A 21073-nucleotide genomic window follows, 5' to 3' on the forward strand; every position below is an offset into this window, starting at 1 on the left:
CTGTATGGATAAACCAAGTGACTTTGAGAACAGAAAAAGTGAAACAATCATAAATTATATAGCCCCAAATATTTCATTATCCTATGGAATGGGATACATAGTTAATGCAAAACCCAGAGCTCTGCCTTCTTAGTTCTTCCCTATTATTACTATGAATAAGACACAATGAACAGAAAATTTACTGTAGAAATATTGAATTATTCAAATTATTTCCTAAACACAGTGCAGGTAAATGTGTTGATAGTTTTGAGTGAACAGGTTGTGAAATTTAGTTACTATTAATGGACTATTATGGCTTATTTTCTACTTAATTTTCCATTTTTGATCTCTTTATTTACCATGTATGTGTGTGTGTATATATATATATATATATATATATATATAATATAAACTGCTTACATAATATGATCTGTTAAGTGTATTTGAGAAACAATTTATTGCTCACATTGTATTTCTGTTCTTTAAAAAACAAACAAACAAACAAAAAACTTGTTTTAGAATAAACATTTTTTTAAAGATTCTATTCATTGGGGCACCTGGGTGGCTCAGTGGGCTAAGCCTCTGCCTTAGGCTCAGGTCATGATCCTCAGTCCTGTGATCAAGCCCCACATTAGGATCTCTACTTGGCAGGTTGCCTGTTCCCTCTCTCTCTCTCTCTGCCTGCCTCTCTGCCTACTTGTGATCTTTGTCAAATAAATAAATAAAATACTTTTATTTATTTATTTGACAAAGATCACAGCAAGAGAGGGAACACAGGCACAGGGAGTGGGAGAGGGAATAGCAGGCTTCCCACTGAGCAGGAAGCCAGATGCGGGCTCGATCCCAGGACCCTAGGATCATAACCTGAGTCAAAGGCAGATCTTAATAACTGAGTCACCCAGGTGCCCCTAAACATTTTTAAAGGAAATATCGACAAATATGGTCCATTAATTGTTGAATTCCTTTAATATAATGTCTCTTTGTCTTTTTTATTCTTTATGTCTATTTCTATCCCTTCTAATGTCAGTCCCATTATTCGAAGCCAGCATCTATTTATAAAATAATACTTCTTAAATCCTCAAACCAACTTTAAAGATCTCCATGTCTTTTTATTTATTTATTTATTTATTTTTTTATTTTTTTAGTGTTCCAAGATTCATTGTTTGTGCACTATACCAGTGCTCTATGCAACATGTGTCCTCCTTAATACCCACCGCCAGGCTCGCCACCTCCACTCCCCTCTCTTCCAAAACCCTCAGTTTGTTTCTCAGAGTCCAAAGTCTCTCATTGTTCATCTCTGCCTCTGATTTCCCCCAACTCACTTCTCTCCTTCTCCCAATGTCTGCTATGTTATTCCTTATGCTTCACAAATAAGTGAAACCATATGATAATTGACTCTCTCTGCTTGACTTACTTCACTCAGCATAATCTCCTCCAGTCCTGTCCATGTTGATACAAAAGTTGTGTATTCATCCTTTCTGATGGAGGCATAATACTCCGTTGTATATATGGACCATATCTTCTTTATCCATTTATCTGTTGAGGGGAATCTTGGCTCTTTCCAAAGTTTGATGGTTGTGGTCATTGCTGTTATGAACATTGGGGTACAGGTGGCTCTTCTTTTCACTACATCTGTGTCTTTGGGATAAATACTCAGTAGTGCAATTGCAGGGTCATAGGGTAACTCTATTTTTAATTTTCTGAAGCATCTTCACATTGTTTTCCAAAGTGCCTGCACCAACTTGCATTCCCACCAACAGTATAAGAGGGTTCACCTTTCTTTTTTTTTTTTTTTTTTTTAATTTCTTTTCAGTGTAAAGGTATTCATTGTTTTTGCACCACACCCAGTGCTCCATGCAATCCGTGCCCTCTCTAATACCCACCACCTGGTTCCCCAACCTCCCATCCCCCACCCCTTCAAAACCCTCAGATTCTTTTTCAGAGTCCATAGTCTCTCATGGTTCACCTCCCCTTCCAATTTCCGTCAACTCCCTTCTCCTCTCTATCTTCCCTTGTCCTCCATGCTATATGAAACTATATGATAATTAACTCTCTCTGCTTGACTTATTTCATTCAGCATAATCTCTTCCATTCCCATCCATGTTGCTACAAAAGTTGGTTATTCATCCTTTCTGATGGAGGCATATTACTCCATAGTGTATATGGACCACATCTTCCTTATCCATTTGTCCGTTGAAGGGCGTCTTGGTTCTTTCCACAGTTTGGCAACTGTGGTCATTGCTGCTATAAACAGTGGGTTACAGATGGCCCTTCTTTTCACTACCTCTGTATCTTTGGGGTAAATACCCAGTAGTGCAATGGCAGGGTCATAGAGAATGCAAATTGGTGCAGCCACTTTGAAAAATAGTGTGGAGATTCCTCAAGAAATTAAAAATAGAGGGCTCAGCTTTCTTGATATTCTCTCCAACATTCATTGTTTCCTGTCCTGTTAATTTTGCCCATTCTAACTGGTGTAAGGTGGTATCTCCATGTGGTTTTGATTTGACTCTCCCTGATGGCTAATGATGGTTAACATTTTTTCATGTGTCTGTTAGCGATTTGTAGGTCTACTTTGAGAAGTGTCTGTTCATGTCTTCTGCCCAATTTTTTTATGTGATTACCTGTTTTGTGTGTGTTGAGTTTGAGGAGTTCTTTATAGATCTTGAATATTAGCCCTTTGTCTGTAGTGTCATTTGTGAATATCTTCTCCCATTATGTGGGTTGCCTTTTTGTTTTGTTGACTGTTCCCTTTGCTGTGCAGATTTTGATCTAGATGAAGGCCTAAAATTTTATTTATTTATTTGACAGACGAGATTACAAGTAGGCAAGAGAGGCAGGTGGAGAGAGGAAGAAGCAGTCTCTCCATGGAGCAGAGAGCCTGATGCAGTGCTGGATCCCAAGACCCTGGGATCATGACCTGAGCCGAAAGCAGAGGCTTTAATCCACTGAGCCACCCAGGTGCCCCAGGAGACATATCTTGAAGGAAGTTGTTGTGGCCAATGTTGAAGAGTTTACTGCCTATGTTCTCCTCTAGGATTTGATAGACTCCTGGCTCATATTGAGGTCTTTTATCCATTTTGAGTTTATCTTTCATGTTCGATGTAAGAGAATGGTCAAGTTTTGTTCTTCTACACATAGCTGTCCAATTTTCCCAGCACCATTTATTGATTTTTCATGGGATATTTTTTCCCACTTTGTCAGTCTGTACTCAAGGAACTACAGAACGCTGATGAAAGAAATTAAAGAAGACACAAAATATGGAAAAGCATTCCATGCTCATGGATCCGAAGAATAAACATTGTTAAAATGTCCGTACTGCCCAGAGCAATCAATACTTTCAAAGCCAGCCCAATCAAAATTTCCCCAGCATTTTTCAAAGTGTTAGAACAAATAATCCTAAAATTTGTATGGAACCAGGAAAGACCCAGAATTGCTAATGGAATTTTGAAAAAGAAAAACAAAACTGGGGGCATCACATTGCCTGATTTCAAGCTTTACTACAAAGCTGTGTTCAGCAAGAAAGCATGGTACTGGCACAAAAAGAGACAAATAAACCAGTGGAACAGAGTAGAGAGTCCAGATATACACCTGCCACTCTATGGTCAAATAATCTTCTCCACATTCTTCTAATGGAAACTGACATCAACAAAATAATTACCACGGGTTTACATTTCTATTAAAGACACTGTGTAAAATTACATTAAATTCTTTGAATTTCAGCCAAAATAAATCACCAAGTGTTTTATTTTCCCTGTTTTAATTTAATTATTACTGTTTCTCTTAAGTCCTAATATTCTGCCTATGTTCAGATATAAGAGTAATGTAACATATTGCTTTATTAATCATTTTCCTAACTAGCTATTTCATCAGCTTTTCAGACCTTATCCTTGAGTTTTTTTTAATCCTTGAGTTTATTATTTAATGCATATTCTGATGCGAGTCACCTCTATATACTAGTGCTATGTCTGTGAAAAAAACATGTATGTGAGAGTAGGCATTTTTATTTTACAGAAATCTATTATGTTCCAACATAGTATCAGATGACTACTTTTGAAATTGTTTTGTATAGCTTAGCCAGTATTTAAAGAAAATGGAGCAAAGTTACTATTAAATATCTTGGATATATTCAATAAAGAACTATTACATAGCAGCCATTGGGTCCTTAAAACACCTTCCAACATATAACTTTGTCAATGCTAAAGAATGCTTAGATTATGAGTTAGTCTTCACCATGGAAACACAAAGTTTAGATAGTAGTATATTAAAGTTTTATCAATGAGTCTTCTTTCATTGTTGAGCAAGCACAGTATGTTATGGGACATAGATCACCAAGTTAAAGAAACAAACAAAAATCCCAAATCATCCCTGGATATTGGGAAACATTAGTATAACCTCATTCAACAAAGAAATATTGAAAGATCAGTTAAAGCAAAAGTGCATATGTATTATTTTTTTCTTATCACAAATTTTATGAATTTTTCTTTTCCTTTCTTCCAGCCTAGGAAAAATAAATGATGAATGGCCTTTGATAATACGTAGGTAATGTTCAATTTCATTTTAGAAACTCCAAGGAAGTAAATTACCTTCAAGCACATAGAGTTAGTTTAGGGCCAATCAGGAGTAAAAATCCCATTTTAAATTCATAGAGGAAAGATTTCTCACTATTCCACATTGTGTAGAAGAAAAGATCAACAAGCAGTTCAACATTATCAGTAATGATCTTTGTAAGGAAACCATAATGAGCCAGATGATTTGGATATACAGATGACAATAAGCTACTAACAGATACTGTCAAAAGACAGGAATAACCTTTGAGAGGAGGGCAATGAATATATTCAACTCATCTGCAGGCAATGAGGATCACTGAGGTTAAGAATTGTAGCAGAGCAGTATGAACGCTATAGGCTTATTCAGGGGCGCCTGGGTGGCTCAGTGGGTTAAAACCTTTGCTTTCAGCTCAGGTTATGGTCCCGGGGTCTTGGGATCGAGCCCTGCATCGGGCTCTCTGTTTCAGTGGGGAGCTTGCTTCTTCCTCTCTCTCTCTGCCTGCATCTCTCCTGCTTGTAATCTCTGTCAAATAAATAAATAAAATCTTTTTTAAAAAGTTGGCTGATTCAACTGATGAATAACTGAACTCTACCTCTGAAACTAATGATATACTATATGTTAATTAATTGAATTTAAATTATTTTTAAAAGAAATAGGCTTGTTTTCTCCAAATATGGGCATTAGCTAAAATTTAGCCTACAGTTCAGAGCTGGTAACAATGTCAAACCTTGGAAACATACTTTAGACAATGAACTGGATCCTTTATGCTCAGCTGATAGTTCTTTATATGTAACTTGAAAAACATTAAACAACTACTATCATTAAGTGATAAATGAATATTTGATTAACTTAACTGGAGGTCTAAAAAGAACCTATTTGGACTCATTATAACAAAAGATGGTGATATTTTATTGAAATGTTACTTTTATTATAAACATATACATATGGGGGCTCCTGGGTGGCTCAGTGGGATAAAGCCTCTGCCTTTGGCTTGGGTCATGATCCCAGGGTCCTGGGATAGAGCCCAGTGTCAGGCTCTCTGCTCAGTGGGGAGCCTGCTTCCCCTTCTAGCTGCCTGCCTCTCTGCCTACTTGTGATCTCTCTGTCAAATAAATAAATCAAATCTTAAAAAAAAAAAAAAAACAAAAACAAAAACAAAAACCCCCAAAACATTAATGTATGATGGCAAGTGTGAAGTTAGAAGATGACAAAAATCTAAGCTTAAAGTAATGATGTATATGAAAAGAACATTGGCTAAGTATCAGAAAACTGAATTTTGTCATTAATTAATTAGTTCCTTATTTATATAGTTTCTTTAACTATGAAAAATTTTTTATCACCATCTTTCAGTGCTCTTCCATCAAGAAACTATGATTCTTGAAATTTTTTATAGTAATGTAATAGTCATATCATAACAAATATGAGTATAAGATGATAGAGATAAATAAAAACTAAGAATGCCACTATTAATCTGTATCAATATCTAATAGTTACTGGGTAAAACATATTGATCAAATATAAAAAGAAAATGTCACAGTTAAAAGAAAATATCATGTGTAAATACATGTAATGATTTTAGATCTTATGTCTTGTTGCATTTAAGTAATGCCCTCAGATAACTTTCTTGAAAAAAATAGAAGCTAAAAAACTCCAATAGGAATGTATCCAATTTATAATGTTGAAAGAAATAGAAATATAAGATTTAGAGATATATCTGCAAAAGATAATGAATTCTCCATCAAAATGGCAATAGACATTTCCTCACCTTCTTCTTCTTTTTTTTTGTAAGTGAAAAAATATAGAAGGAATAAGGAATTGTTTATGGTGGAAAGAGCTCAGAAAAATTCATAGGATTTGCATGGGTTTCTGGAGAAGGAAATATTAGCAAGAGGCACCCTTTGGCTTGGTTTTTGTATTTACCTCCGTAGCTGACATCAGAGATAGAGTCATCCATTCCGATGTCCTTCTAGTTGCTTTCTTTTACTGTAGAAACTTGAGCAATTATAGATAAAATAATAGAAGTTACTGGTTTTTCTTCCCTGAGAAGATTGCTTAACAGACAGTTTTATTATCTGGAAGTTGCTGCTGGTTCTTTGCAAATTTGTTTTACAAATGGATACACTTGGTGCCACAGGGATGCTATGGATATTGATCCTGGTAGTTTTAAACTCTAGGGTATGACAGAAATTCACAGTGTCTGAACCAACTGGTAAGAGCAGAACAGACTTTCATGTATTAATGCTGACTTCCTTATTATTGCCCTGTTCTTCAGTGAATAGACATCATAAAACAAAAACAAAACAAAACAAAACAAAAAGTCTTGTGTGTGTGCGTGTGTGTGTTTATCATCTGGAGCATGGAGCATAAGGGTAAGGGACTCTTATAAAAAAAGTGGAGGAAGGGACACCTGGGTGGCTCAGTTGGTTGGACCACTGCCTTCGGCTCAGGTCATGATCCCGGAGTCCTGGGATGGAGTCCCGCATCAGGCTCCCAGCTCCATGGGGAGTCTGCTTTGCTCTCTGACCTTCTCCTCGCTCATGTTCTCTCTCACTGTCTCTCTCTCAAACAAATAAATAAAATCTTAAAAAAAAAAGTGGAGGAAAATAATGACAAAATAAACTAAAACTGTTTAGCTAAAATAGCAATGTCTGGTTAAGTATCATTGGTAAGATTGAAAAACAGGATTAAAGTACAAGATTAGTATCAGCAAAACCTCACATCTGTTTATTTCAACTTATAAAAATGTTTTTGAATGCTTGTAGTTCCAATTATAACATAATTTACATGATTTTGTACTTATTAATTATTTATTAATACAAAAGTAGTGACATAAGCCTACATCATTTATCATCTGTTATTTCTTAGCAACTTTTATGATATTGAAAGACATTGGCCCTAGGGGAAAAAATATGCCATTTGAAAACTTTTTCACAAAGAAAATGCAAATGTATGAATTTATCATCATATATTTTATTTTCTCTGTGTTTTGTTCATATAATTTCTTATAAAATATAAAATCAGGCAATTTACAAAATGTAATTGTATGAATTCTTAACCTCAGATATAGAGAAAACATATGGATTAATGTTCTGAAGGACATGGAAAAAAGAATAAGAGAAGTGAATAAAAGTTTGGCAGATGGAGTTATAATAAGTCACTAGAGGTTGGAAACCATGAAAGTGTAGAAGCTATTGGTACAATGCTACAAACTCTCCAGAAGCCTTTAGCAGTCTAGAAGTAGAAGGAGAAAGCAGATGGTGGCATTTAAATAGGTTCAGAATCAAGGTAGGAAAGACAAAAAGACAAAAAGAATAAAAAAGATGGAAATTACTCTAGCAAGACTAAAACAAAGATTTTCTCCAACCACATTCCTTCCAAGGAGAAAGATTTACTACAAAAATCTACTTCTGCCCTGATATTTAGCAAATCCAAATACAATGCTAGTTTTGATGAACAAAACTTGGCCAGAGAGAACTTTAAAAGTCATCAGTTGGCTGTGTTTGAATTTTTGTGAATGTGAGACCAGTTCTGTGATAGCCTTGCAGATTTTGGTAACTTTTTGGATTTTCTTTTTCTTAAAGAAAGAAGACATGAAAGACTTAACCAATAAACTAGTTCAACTTTCCCTTTCTTAAAGACATCACATCCATTCCAGAAAAGGACAGTCCAGACTGCAGGTGCAGCAGCAATTTCATTTCCCTGGGGAATATGTATGAGGGGCCTAGGGCAGAGACCAAGCTGAATTAGAACTGCAGAGAATGAAGACTGATGCTGGGTTTTAGTTAAATAGGAGACATTTTGTGATTTTTGGCTTTGGTTCCTTTAGGTTCCAAATGAAACATTAAAAACTTCTTTAATTAAAAAAATGAATAGAAAGTTCATATTCTAATATAAAAATATTACAAAAATGTAATATATATATATATACACACACACCTTTATATATATTTACAGACACACTCTTTAAGGGTTGTTTTTAACCCTTATGAATCTAAATTGACCCTTTATTGGGAATGCTGATTTTTGCTCATGTGCTTTTTTTTTTTTTTCCCCCAATTTCGGGGAAAGTGCAAACATACTCCCCCACTACCACAAATCATGCAGTTGAGTTTCCCACATTTGGAGAAATTGCAGGGGTCAACACATCTAGAGTGCAATGGATAAATCTCACCCTGGGAAAACCACTTTTGTAATCATGGTATCTACCCTGCCAGGTAAGTATTGCTTATGTGCTTTTTAATGTCACAGCGGGAGCAGTTTTACCTGAGGAGTTTATGTATGGATTCTGTTCAGCCCTAGAGGAACTTGCCTCTGAAGAGTGATTGCATTTGCTTTTCTGAGTATACTAGGAGTATCACTATTCAGGGGCTCATTTTTATGATAGCTTCTCAACTTGGGCATTCTGTACCCTTGAGGAGGGCATAAATTCCAACTTCAAAATCATGTCTAATATAGCTCATGGTTACCAATTATCTAAGGAGTTTTTTTTTTTTTCAACCGGGAAACCAAGTGGTGATTGAAAAGACTTTGCCGTTTTCCTTTGTGTATATATAAGTTCTTTGTTTTGCCTTGTTCACCCTTTTACTAATTATGGAGTCAGTCAAGCCTTCTTGCTATATATGAGGGTTTAACTTCAACTCCTATATCGCATGGGCTCAGGTCTCACGTTCTTCCCCGATGTAGGTGGTATCTCACAGACGTTTGGTTTCTAGTGTCCTCTGTCCTATGCTAGACTTGCCAGCAAATTCTCTCAACTATGTACTAACTGAACTGGTTTTTGTTGTTCTGTGTTCCTGTGACCAAGGGTTTAAGCTAATTTCACTTATTTGAAGCTATGATCTTAAGGAAATGTTAGAATTGTATGTATCATTTCTAGATATTTGCAATAGAAAGAACTTCTAATTGTATGTTAACAGGTTGCTGGAATCAGAAGATTTTATTGGGGTATGACTCAATATTTAAACTTCTTTTTATTTGTTTTCTCCTACGTTAATTATAGTTGACCTTTGAACAACATTGGGGATGTTGGGAATGCCATCCCCTGTGCAGGGAAAAATCCACATATAACTTCTGACTCACCCCAGACTTAAGCACTAATAGTGTATTATTGACCAGAAGCCTTACAGATAACATAAAATCAGTTAACACATATTTTTGTACTTTACATGTATTATATATTTATTATAAACGTATGATATATTTACATTATATATTATATATTCTTACAATAAAGTAAGCTAGTAAAAAAACATGTTTGTTAAGAAAATCACGGGGAACAGAAGATGCATTTACAGTACTGTATTGTAAAATTGCAAATATGGAGCTCCGTGGCAAGGGAGGGGCCAAGCAGGCACAAAGCCACGCTGGCAGAGGGAACCCAGTACCTCCAACAACAGCTATGCAAGGCCCTACATGGGCCAGCGCCAGGCTAGGTGGGAGGCTGGATGGGAGCCCGGTGTCCAGCAAAGTGAAGGCTGAGGGAGTCCTCACTGCAGCTGGGAGTCGGGACCCAGACCCAGGCAGCGGCTGGTGGAGTTGGCACTGTTTCTTCGGCTGCCATGCTGATGCTGACCAAGTGAACCCCGCTTCCCCTGTGGCCAAGCTGGACCTGGGTGACCAGCAGGAACACTGGGAGATGTTGCAGAAGGGGCAGAAGCTCACCTTTGAGAGTAAGCCAAGCTGCTGCTAGACTGTCGGCCCTCAATACCCTGCCAAGGCTGCCGCAGTGGGGCAGTGTGGTTTGAAGTTTGAGTGTCAGAAGACTTGCACATCTTAGTCTGCAGCTGCAGCATTTGGTAGAGGCAAAGCCACTTCGTTGTCCTGCTTCTCACTTCAAGCTCCTGGGTGGAGCTGGAGCATCACGGCACACACAGTCAACATGCACAAAGTCAGCAAGCTTCCGTAAGACAGGTGGTTTTCAGAGTTTTTACACTCTTTGCTTGAACCCTGACACTTTGAATTGCCCCTCACCATCTGGATGAAGGCACCACCTGGAGTGTGGTCACTGCGGAATTCAGGGGCAGAGACTGGGGGAAGGCCCTGGAGGAGCAGGAGGCTGTCAAGAATGTGTCTTCAGAGTGTGTTCTGGTTTTTCCCTTCCTAAAAAGGAGAAATCATTGGGGTCCGCAGCTTTGTTGTCTCCGCTGCACCTCAGTGGTGCTCATGAATGTGGCTGATCCACACTGCTGGTTCTGGTGACCAGCGACCATCTCAGCTCTGCAGCTTGCTCTGGCTACCAGGGATTTTTTTGGCACTATTTTTTCCTTCCTTAGTCCAGATTTTGATGTAAGTTAGTTGACATCCTTCTTTCTCTTCCCAACTTTTATATGGATGTTTTAGAAAAGTAAATATTTTAAAAATTAAAGCCAATCCCCACCCCCCCCCCAAAAAAAACAGAAAAAAACTGCATATAAGTGGACCCACAAGGATTTATTGCATGCCTACCAGGTTCTAGGCAACAAGGATATGACAATATACAGAATAGTCTTTTGTCTTCATTCAGTTTACATTCTAATAGAGACTTCATGAAACAGTCAAAAATAAATATATAAAGGCATGCCTTGGAGATAGTGTAGTGTGAAAGTGGCTGTAGACAATATGTAAATAAATAAGCTTGGCAATGATCCAACAAATGTTTGTTTATAAAAACAGGTGATGGATCATATTTAGCCCGTAGGTTTGCAGATTTAGACTGATCATACTCTGTTGTCTGAGGCAGGGAAATTGTTTTTTCCAAAAGGAAGAAACAGAAAAAAGGAAGAAAGGAAGAAAGGAAAGAAGGAAGTAACCTTTGCTGTCAAGGCAGAATAGAGTATTGTAGGTGGAAGGATGAACACAAGTATTAACTTTAAGTTCATTTACTTTTAGTTTTGGTTCATTTATGGCAAAGGATTAAGGTCTACACATCATTTTAGTTTCCCCTTTGTGATTAAACATTTTTGTATGAAGTTCTCTCTCTCTCTTCAAAGCTTTCCAGATGATTTAAGTCTTCTCTTTTTACTTATTAAAATTTTGGGCACAAGTTATTTAGGAACGGACTTTTTAAAAAATATTTTATTTATTTGGGAGAGAGAGAGATAATGAGAGAGTATGAGAGGGGAGAGGATCAGAGGGAGAAGCAGACTCCCCACTGCACAGAAAGCCCAGTGTGGGAGTCAATGCCTGGACTCCAGGATCATGACCTAACTGAAGGCAGCTGCTTAACCAACTGAGCCACCCAGGTTCCCCTCCAGTTTTTTTTTTTGTTTTTGTTTTTGTTTTTGTTTTTTAGATTTTATTTATTTGACAGACACAATGAGAGGGAGGGGACACAAGCAGGGGGAGTGGGAGAGAGAGAAGCAGCTTCTAGCTGAGCAGGGAACCCGATATGGGGCTCTATTCCAATCTGAACCAAAGGCAGACACTTAATCACTGAGCCAACCAAGCACCCCAGGAATAGATATTTTTGTTTCCAAATAGTAAAGTTCTTTGTTCTGTGTCTTAAAATTTATTTTTTAAGTTTTTTTTAATTTTTAATTTTTTATAAATATATAATATATTTTTAATCCCTGGGGTACAGGTATGTGAATTACCAGGTTTACACAATTCACAGCACTCACCATAGCACATACCCTCCCCAATGTCCATAACTCCACCCCCCTTCTCCCAACCCCCGTCCCCCCAGCAACCCTCAGTTTGTTTTGTGAGATTAAGAGTCATTATGGTTTGTCTCCTTCCCAATCCCATCTTGATTCATTTATTCTTCTCCTACCCCCTTAACCCCCCATGTTGTATCTCCACTTCCTCATATCAGGGAGATCATATGATAGTTTTCTTTCTCTGATTGACTTATTTCGCTAAGCATAATACCCTCTAGTTCCATCCATGTCGTCACAAATGGCAAGATTTCATTTCTTTTAATGGCTGCATAGTATTCCATTGTGTTTATATACCACATCTTCTTGATCCATTCATCTGTTGATGGACATCTAGGTTCTTTCCATAGTTTGGCTATTGTGGACATTACTGCTATAAACATTCGGGTGCACGTGCCCCTTTGGATCACTACATTTGTATCTTAGGGTAAATACCCAGTAGTGCAATTGCTGGGTCATAGGGCAATTCTATTTTCAACATTTTGAGGAACCTCCATGCTGTTTTCCAGAGTGGTTGCACCAGCTTGCATTCCCACCAACAGTGTAGGAGGGTTCCCCTTTCTCCACATCCTCACCAGCATCTGTTATTTCCTGACTTGTTAAGTTTTAATTTATATTTTAATCCAGTATAATTAACATACAGTGTTATATATATTGCTCAGTGCTCATGAAGATGAGTGTACACTTAATGCTCTTCACCTCTCTCATGCATCCCCTACCCACCTCTTTGATAGCCATCTACCAGTTCTCTATACTTAAGAGTTGGTTTTTGGTTTATTCCCCCCCCCTCCATTTTGTTCCATAAAATTTTACACAGGAGTGAAATCATATAGTATTTTTATTTCTCTGACTGACTTATTCCATTTAATGTTATTATCTTTAGCTCCATGCATGTTGCAAATAGCAAGATTTCATTATTTTTTGACTAAATAATATTCCACCATATATATGCATATATATGTATGTATGTATGTGTGTGTGTGTGTTTACACATACATCATCTTCGTCCACTCATTTTTTTTAAAAGATTTTATTTATCTATTTGACAGAGAGATCACAAGTAGGCAGAGAGGCAGGCAGAGAGAGAGAGGAGGAAGCAGGCTCCCCGCTGAGCAGAGAGCCCAATGCGGGACTTGATCCCAGGACCCTGAGATCATGACCTGAGCCGAAGGCAGCGGCTTAACCCACTGAGCCACTCAGGCGCCCCTCTTTGTCCACTCATTTATCGATGGATACTTTGGCTGCTTCCCTATTTTGGCTATTACCAATAATACTGCAATAAACATAGGAGTACATATATTATTTTGATTAAGTGTTTTGGTATTCTTTGGGAAAATTCCTATTAGTGGGATTACTGGACCAGAGGATAGTTCTATTTTTTATTTTTTGAGGAACTGTTTTCCACAGTGACTTGACCAGTTTACATTCCCACCAACAATGCAGGAGGGTTAGTTCTTCTCCACATCATAGAGAATGTTTGTGGTTTATTGTTTTTGATTTTAGCCATTCTGACAGGTATGATGTGATGTCTCACTGTAGCTGTGGTTTGCCTTTCCCTGATGATGAGTGATGCTGTGCATCTTTTCATGTGTCTGTTGCCCATTTGTATGTTTTCTTTGGAGAAATGTTGGTGTATGTCTTCTGCTTACTTTTTAATTGGATTATTTTGTGTGTGTGCGTGTGTGTATGTGTGTATGTGTGCATGTTGAGTTTCTAAGTCCTTTTTACACTTTTCATACCAACTCATTATTGAATTTGTCATTTGCAAATATATTCTCTCATCCAGTAGGTTCTCTTTTAGTTTGGTTGCTTGTTTCCTTTGCTGTGCAAAAGCTTTTTATTTTGATATAGTTCCAACAGTTTGTTTTGGCTTGTGTTTCCCCTGCTTTGAGAGATATATCTAGAAAAATGTTATCGTCAATGTTAGAGAACTTATAGTTTGTGCTCTCTTCTAAGATGTACATGTTTCAGATCTCACATTTAGGTTTTCTATCCATTTTGAGTTTATTTTTGTGTATGGTGTAAGAAAGTAATCCAGTTTCATTCTTTTACATGTAGCTGTCCAGTTTCCCAACACCATTTGTTGAAGAGACAGTCTTTTTCCTATTGTATATGTTTGCCTCCTTTGTTGAAGATTGATTGACTGTATAATCATAAGTTTGGGCTCTGTGTCTATTTTTCTGTCAATACTGTACCATACTTGATTACTACAGCTTCGTAACAGAACTTGAAATTTGGAATTGTGATATTTCCAACTTTGTTTTTCTTTTTCAAGATTGTTTCAGCTATTCAGGTTCTTTTTTGATTCCATACAAATTTTAGGATTGTTTTTTATAGTTCTGTGAATATTGATAATTTGATAGAGATTGCATTAAATCAATAGACAGCTTTGGGTAGTATGGACATTTTAACAATATTTGTTCTTCCAATTGATGAGTATGGAATGTCCTTTCATTTCTTTGTGTCATCTTCAATTTCTTTCATCAGTGTTTTATAGTTTTCAATGTGCAGGTCTTCCACCTTCTTGGTTAAGTTATTCTTATGTATTTTATTATTTTTGGTGTAATTGTAAATAGGATTGATTTCTTAATTTCTGTTTCTTTAGTAGTATATAGAAATGTGACATTTCTATACATTGATTTTATATTCTGTGATCTTACTCAACTCATTTATAAATTTAATAGTTTTTTTGGTGGAGTTTTCGGTGTTTTAATTGGAATATGTTATGAGCAGATAATGGGTCTTATAAACATTATTTTTGGAAATGTTTTAAAGATTTTATTGTGAACAAGTACAAAGATATTTGAATTATTTGTCAATACTTCCTAAGCATGTATGAAAGAAAAGTATGTTTTCATATATGTGTATCTGAATGTGTTAGTATCCACGAAGTTTATATAAATGTAAATATATGCTGCTAAATTCTAAATTTTTCTACTAAAATAAAATGTGTTCAAATGAACTTGATCCATATGATATTGGTGAAAATATCTTTAAAACAAAACAAAACAAAAGAAAGTTTTCATATAAGGACCGTAAAGTTCATTAGATGTTGTTGGTTTCACTTACACTTTATCCCATCCATTCTGTCCTCCCCTGCTGTAGCAGTGACTGGAAAGGTAAAACCACATTTTCTTGTCTTCTTTGTGGCTACTGTACTTTGGGAGACAGGCACAGAATTTGGAAGTGAGACAGACGTCACGTTCTTGAATTCTTGCATTATGTAATTTGTATATAATAATTTGTATAATAATATGAAAATTCCATTGTATAACATGGTTCTTTATCCTGTTTAGTTCCATATTTATTGCTTTCTTTTCACTTGTATCTTTCCGGTCTCTCTTTTCTCATCAGTATCTATTACAGTTCAATGCAGAAAATCACTGTAGGTATTTCAAGAGAGTTTGGCAGTTAAACATGATGGGAAGTGAGGGGAAGTCAAGGAATTACCACCAGACTGTTGTTTCCAAGGTTATACGACCCCAGTAGCAATCTGGAATCTAGCAAACTGCTGCTGCTTCTACTTTCACACTGCTATTTACACTCATGATTGGTGTACAGACCCTGGAACTGGAGCCCAGTTACTCACAAATACTCACAGCTATGCAAATTTTTTTGCCAGATACCATGGCTGCAAGGAGATGGCACCTGCCTCACTTCTCATTCTGTGCCACTGCACCTCATTCACAGGAGCTGTTTTCCAACAGAACTCTAACCACAAGTTGGATGGAAAGTTTGTTTTTACCCTTCTAGTCCCCGCTATACAAGGAGAGAACAGAATTGATGGGATGGGGGCGAGTGAAACAAAAAATACCAAATGTCCACATCCCTTATATGCAACCTCTCTTTATTACATCATTTAAGACATTTTGTGCAAATGCTATAGCTGACGTTATTTTTTAAGCTCGGTCTGGAATTTTTTCCCCTCTTTTAGAAGGAAAGTTCAGTCTTTCCATTTTTTTAAAGTTTTTATTTATTTAAGTAATTTATACACCCGATGTGGGCTCAAACTCACAACCCTGAGATCAGGAAGCACGTGATCTTCCAACTGAGCCAGCCAGGTGCCCCTCAGTCTTTTAATTTTTGGAACAGTATGGTAAATTAACATTATTTCTTTCATGTCCTATTGTACCTAAGGTGGGTTGAATAAATTTTTCTTTGAACCTTTGCCTTATTATTGATGATAATTCAAAGTACTATTCTTTCCAGTCTGTGATCCCTATTCTTTTAATAAGAAAAGAACATACCAACTAGTTCCTTCACTAATAATCTGCCTTCCTACTCTCCCAGTAAGATGTATCCTTGTGAAAATAATTGTTTTCTCTCATTCCTTATCTCTCATTGAGACCTCTAGAAAGTTTTTAATTCTCCTCCTCATATTTTCTTTTCCTTTTTCCTTTCCTTTTTCTCCTTCCCCTCCCTTTCTCTTTCCCCCATTATCTACTTACCTCTACCTCTGTATCTTTTTGATAGTGAAGTGCTTTTAGCTCCAAAATGTGTTTGGTACTTATACTAGGCATTCCTCCTCAGTGTATCAATAATCATTTATAAGTAATAGAGATTCTACTTCAAGACTCCTACTTGACACTTCTGTGACCCATTATGGAGTTGACTGTTGTCCATTTAGATTTCTTAATAATTGGATGGATAGATAATGGCATTCATTGATCATAACTGCTTCCTTTTATTCTCAATACAACTTATTAAAATAGTTGTTCATCTATGTAGAGGTAGATGAAGAAAATTATTTATTATTTTGATTCTAGATATATATATCAAGAACTAAATACAAGAATATTATAGGAAATTATGAATTAGAGGGAAAAATGAGAATTGGAAGGAAAAGAATTGTCAGTCTGCCAGGCGAAAGTCATTGAGGTCTTTTAACAGATGTTATTTCCAGTGATATGGAAGTTAATGCATGACACTGCCAGAGGATTGCTGAGGTTGATTCGATATTAAATAATCTTATTTTGAGAGGACTACCAAGACAATAGTTTTTAAGTATTTTGTAAATTATAAAATGATATAAAATATAAAATAATATTTAATCTCTTTTCTCTTCTTCCTTGTTTTTTTATCTTTTCTTTTTTCCAACATGATTATCATTATTTAGTTATTGCATTGCTAAAGTATAATTCCAATACCAATACTTAATTATCAATATTAACATCAGTGTGTAATTTGTTTATTTAACATTTACTTTGTATTAAAGGTGTTTCGAAAATAAAGTGTAAATTCATCATAGAACATAAAGAAGTGTAACTATGAAATGTAAATTTTAACAGTATTTTAATTCTCATATAAATTATTAACAGAAAAATATACAAAGTATAATATCATGTAAGTGAAGAATAATTAATATAAAATGTTAAGCAAAACAATGTTATACAACTTTATTTTGATCCTCGGATATAAATATGTTATTTGTGTGATATTCAGATGGAATGGAGTACATTTTCTTACTAATCTTCCAGTTGCTTAAAAATTGTTTTTAACTCTAGATGAGTTTTTGATGAAGAAGTAGTTATAATTCAATTCCAAATACTGTCCTCTTGACTTTTTCATCTTAAAATAATCTCGTCTTTTGAGATCCCCAGATTCATTATGTATAGGTGGATATTTCAAAGTGGAATTAATTATATCATTTTTAATATTACCACATTAATTTTTAACTTAAAGTCTTTACACTAAAGAAAGAATTCTTATTCACACTTTGTTTATTATCTTTTACCCTTCCTTTTGAAAATTCTGAAAATATAGGATGATGCACATTTACTTGATATATAGATTTAATGTGTACATCTCCATTGGTACACTTTTGTGTCCTATATATTTTGAATATATAGAAATGGAATTTTATACTAAAAATTATGGGTACTGTATAAACTGCAGTGCATATTAGAAGATGGGATATTTAAAAACACATTATGGTTATTACATTCACTATTATGATCATCATAATTATTTGATATTTTTAGGAATGTTGATAAACAACAGATCCTGAGTGAGTTATACAGCCTTTTGAAACAGGACAAAGTAGTCAAAAACTCAATTAGAGAAAGAAGTATAAAAGTAGACACAACTTATCTTTACTTGAATAGACATTGATAATTTCTCTATTTTTATTTCTGTCTCTCTCCCCTCTATCACTCCATTATTGTAACCTATCTTTCTATCATCTATGTATCATTTTTGCACCACTTTTTCTCCATCTTTGAGAATAAAACACATGAGGAGACTAAAATTTTCCTTCTACAATTTGGTATTATTTGAATATATATAATACATATAATAGTAAAATTACCACTTAACTGTGTGAAGTCATCAACCAGATTTTTCCTCATGTAATGGTATTATCCCTAACCTGTTTATATACAGCTATAGACAAACACAAATACATACCCATACACACAAATGCAAACTGACAGAAAGGTTTTACGGGTTGATCTACTCACATTAACTGCCCTATTTTCCCTAATCCCATTCAGCTATGTGTGACATACTTCTGGAAAATTAAATGTGGGAGGATATCACATTCTCACCTGGATTATCTTAATAGAAGCAAAAGTTACCTATAACATGTACCCTTTCAGTGAATTGTCCACATCCCAACTATTTTAAAGTTAATAATCTGGTTCTATCCACCTAAACCAGAAAAGTGACATTGTAAATAAAATGAACTAAATAATAATCTTAGATATTTGGGTACCAAAAAAAAAAATAGCTTATATTTACTAACTAGCTAGGGTCGAAGGTTGAAGAACATAGATCAAGATGAAGAGTGAAAAGTCAAAGGCAAAAGAAACCAAAAAATGTTATTCTGCCTTTGAACTGACTAAACCATGACTTTACAAGGCAAAATCAAGAATCCAGGAGCACAAGTAATTTGGGGAAAATAAAATTTAGTTGACTACAGGAAATTCAAGGAAAGATCTCTTAGGTAGTTTTATATATAATCTAGGTGTTTAAGATAAGAATTGCAATAAGAATATACATTGAAGAATGATGGTAATTGAAGATATACAATTGTATAAATTCCTGATAAAGACTGAAGTGGTATGAAGAGAGAAATTAGTCTGAGAGAAAACCTGAACTGTAGCTATGTCTTTGGGTTATAGGAAGAAAGTGAGCCAGCAGAAAGTGCTGAGAGGAGAGGAATGGCCAAAAAATATAGGAGCCATGCAAAGGCAGAGAAGACAACGTTTCAGGAAAGAAGGAAATAATGAAGATAGCGAATGGTTTTTATTATGTGCAAGAAAGTAGTAGTAATTCCCAACAGCAAGAAGGTTTTATATGGTGTAATAAGGCAGAAGAGAGTCTATCAATAAATAAATGAAAACTGAAGATAACAAAGAGGTAAATTCCTTTTAGAGTATTGCCTGGAGGGTTCAGCTGGTTAAGCATTTGCCTTTGGCTCAGGTCATGATCCTAGGGTCATGGGATTGAGCTCCCCATCTGGGTCCCTTCTCAGTGGGAAGTCTGCTTCTTCTCCCACTACCCCTGACCCTCTCCTTGTGCTCTCTCTCTCTCCTTCCAATAAATAAATAAAATATTAAAAAAAAATAAAGTGTTGAACATTAAAGAATGTTGGGTGTAAGGAGGGATTTAGGACCAAAGCAAATATTTTGTATTTATTTGTTTTTAAGATGTGAGAAATGTAATATAATTAAATGTATACAGAGACAAGAAAGAAAAAAGATAGTTACAGAGAAGAGATTGGATAAAAAGCATACAATTAATAGAACAAGATCCTAAAAAAAAAAAAAAAAAGGAGGACGTTAAATGATCCAGAGTAGCAAAGTAGGAGAGCTAAGACTTAGACAGGAAAAGGGACAAGTTTTCAACAATAAAAGGGGAAGAAAATAAAATAACTGTGTGTATATGTTCCAAGTAATATTTGCAGATTCCTGTGAAGTAACTCCTGTCTTATGGCTTCTATGTTGTTTCAGAAGGGAATAATGTTCTTTGTGAATGGTTAATGAATAAATTTGAGGGTTCAGGAACTTGAAGGCTTTAAAGACAGTGTGGAGAACTGAATGCTGATTGCAAAAACATAGATGGATTTCCTGTTATCATGGAGAACTTATTTGAAGTTGCAGATAAAATTCATCCCATATTCAATGTTACATAACTTTTCCCCAGTATAATCAGTACAGGGTTCTCAGAGCTCAGTGAGAACAGACTTAGATCAAGCCTATTGCATTTTTTTTAACCTTTTGAGGACTATTTCAAATAAGATATTATTTTTTTTAAAGATTTTATTTATTTATTTGACAGACAGAGATCACAAGTAGGCAGAGAGGCAGGCAGAGAGAGAGGAGGAAGCAGGCTCCCCACTGAGCAGAGAGCTGGATATGGGGCTCCATTCCAGGACCCTGGGATCACGACCAGAGCCGAAAGCAGAGGCTTTAACCTACTGAGCCACCCAGGCGCCCCTAAGATATTCTTTATAAGAAATTATCTAATCTATGTCTTTACCCCTTCCAAAATCATTTTCTTCTGCTTTTGTATTTACTTTACATTTTGTACTTAACACCATAGCACCTTTCTTAGTGCATTGAACATATTCTTTTATGACCCATATCAGCTGATAAATAAAAAAAGCCCTTTATTTATACTTAGAGTTCTAGTGTCCAGTGCATTTCCTGGTTATTATCTGCTTACTGCTGGTTAAATTTGACAACCTAAAAGAAAATATTCCTAATATTTTATCAAGACTGGTTGTGTAAAAGAATATTTTCCCAGATATCTGTTGGGTTACAACAGGAAAAGCCAGACTGAATTTGTATGATAAATCACAACGGTAACATTTACTTTGTAACACTAGATACTTTATTCACTGAGATATCTAAAGTGTAAAACTTTGCTGGCTGATACATTAATCACATGATGCTATTGAGTACTTGAAA

General features: G+C 35.7%; 1 non-coding gene across 1 annotated transcript; it reads right to left on the reverse strand.

The window, feature by feature from the left end:
- Positions 1-8585: 8585 nt before the first annotated feature.
- Positions 8586-8749, reverse strand: LOC123394706. The gene has a single exon (XR_006609431.1). It is a non-coding gene; the product is annotated as a U1 spliceosomal RNA (small nuclear RNA).
- Between the last annotated feature and the right edge of the window lie 12324 nt (positions 8750-21073).

The sequence above is a fragment of the Mustela putorius genome, unplaced genomic scaffold, assembly GCF_011764305.1.
Source record: "Mustela putorius furo isolate JIRA1106 unplaced genomic scaffold, ASM1176430v1.1 tig00000056_pilon_pilon_pilon, whole genome shotgun sequence".
Lineage (NCBI taxonomy): Eukaryota > Metazoa > Chordata > Mammalia > Carnivora > Mustelidae > Mustela > Mustela putorius.